We start from the raw sequence: 2,170 nt of genomic DNA, 5'->3' as shown, positions 1-2,170 counted from the left end.
GCCAGCCTGTGTCTGGCCATCCCCCCGCCTCTGCTGCAGCAAGGGGGAGTGCCAGGTGACCCTGGCTTGTGTCCATGCTGGAGGGATAGGGAGGAGGGAATTAAACCCAACCCCACATTGGCCCGTTTACTTGAGGCTGATCAAGCCCCTATCACTGGAGAAACAAGCGAAGAAGTGCCTGGCAAGGGCTGCTGTGCCCCTGCCTGTCAGCTGGGGTCCATGATGGTGGTACAGGTGTGGGAGAGGGAATAAACCTCTCCCCTGCTCCCTTCACCTTAGAGGGGCTGGCATCTGACCACGCCCCTGCCGATGCCTGCCAGTGCTCTGGCTAGGGAGGAGGGGAGCAGAGAGGTGGGGCCAGCTCTGCTCCCTGGAGCAGAGAGCATAGCCCATCCCCAGGGCTGCAGAGCATGCTGGGATGCTGGGGGACTCTAGTTTAACTTAAACAAGGAAGGGGTCTGGGACAGAAGTTCCATAAACTGGTTTGATCTCAATCCGTTAAGTCTGATACTACATTCAATCAGGTTTATCTCAAACCATTTTCGGCAATTTTGAAACTGTTTTATGGTAACTGGTGCACAGAACTTATCAGGTTTATATCAGTTTATCAGTTATATCAGTTTATATTAGTTTCTCGTCACTTAAACCAGTTCATGTGCAACTTCTGTCCCTAGCAATAAAGGGCAGTATTCTTCTCTGTGATCCCCAGTGGTAGATCTCTGTAATGCGCTCAACTCTTATTCCATGCACAAAACTCCCACAAATGTCAACAGAAATTATATATACAGAATAAACAGGGCTTCTACTATGGAAAACAATGAACAAACCTTTGGTTGAAAAAGAATACTTTTTCCCTTAGAGTGTATTTATGACTATATAATAAAGAACAGGCAATTGATAATTATATGGATATACATAATTTCACCTAATTAGTAGAAAATAGTTGAGCTTTCAAAAAACACATTTCATATGGTGTGAAACAGGTTGATTCCAGGTTACAGTCTCCCAAATGCAAGCCTGGGTCCAGTGGTCCAAGAAATAATAACCCACTTGTTTTCCTTCTATTGTATACATTAAAGGTCAGGATGCTAGCATTCCAGTTTACAGGATAGATAAAAGAACAGGAAAGACTGAACTATAAACCTAATATTAATTACTTTTACATACTTATGAAAATGCATGCAAATATTAAGCTAGTGTTAATGTTTTAAAGGCCATAGCCATAAAGGGGCTTAGACCAGTGGCATAACTAGGATGGGGGCAGGGAGAACCACCCCAGCAGCCAACAGGAATGAGGGGCGAAAAAACTGGCTTTTGCCACAGGCCCACAATTGTGATAATAGTACCAGCAACAACCAGAAATCACTGTTACTCCTGCATGCAGCAGCCACTCCAGGTGCATGGCTGTGTTCTTATGCTGCTAGCTTAAATGTCATAATGCACAGCCTACCAGTTAGGGGCACTGCTGCCCAATTAATTTCTCAATCTCAAAATGAGAAGCTGGTGAGAGCTTAGTGTTACTTACATGTCTTCTAGGGATTTACAGCATGATCCTCTTACACTGCATACAGCACCGTAGAACTGCTAAAATGCCTAGATTGTTTATATGCTTCCCTTTTGGCCTGGAAAAATCTCAGGGTGACTCAATTTGTCCTTGAGAGCATGATCAGAAGTGATCAAATACAGACACATACAAGTTTATCTGCACTAAGTTCTTTTGTGATCTATCTCGAATATACAATACTCCACATAGGCCCCAGCCTCCTTAGACTGAGAAACTGATATGTGAGATCATGCAGGGGAGAAGGAGAAGAAAGAGGGAAGGGATGCACCCAACTTTTTCTTATTAACCACTAGTCTATACTTTTGTGAATTAGATACACTGGTTCAAATAGACACATCCTTCTGAGTGAGCTGGTTCCTAACAAGATGTCTCTCAGCCAAAGGAGTTTGGCTATGATATAAGATAAGGCTGCTCTGGGTAGAATAGGACTTCAGTAGGAAATGCCAAGAAGAGTGAGCCAGAGAGAATGAAAAGACTGGTGGTTGAGTACCTACCTGAATGATCTACCTCAACGAAATCCACCTTATAAATTATACAGCTTGAGAAGTATTTCTGGCCATGGGAGTTCTGCATTCAAACCTAGATCTCCTACGTCCTAAGAGAGTG

This window comes from Crocodylus siamensis, chromosome 1 (genome assembly GCF_052110815.1).
Source record: "Crocodylus siamensis isolate JL-2025a chromosome 1, ASM5211081v1, whole genome shotgun sequence".
NCBI classification, from domain to species: Eukaryota; Metazoa; Chordata; order Crocodylia; family Crocodylidae; genus Crocodylus; species Crocodylus siamensis.
The sequence above is the reverse complement of the archived record's forward strand: the minus strand, read 5'-3'. Positions refer to the sequence as shown.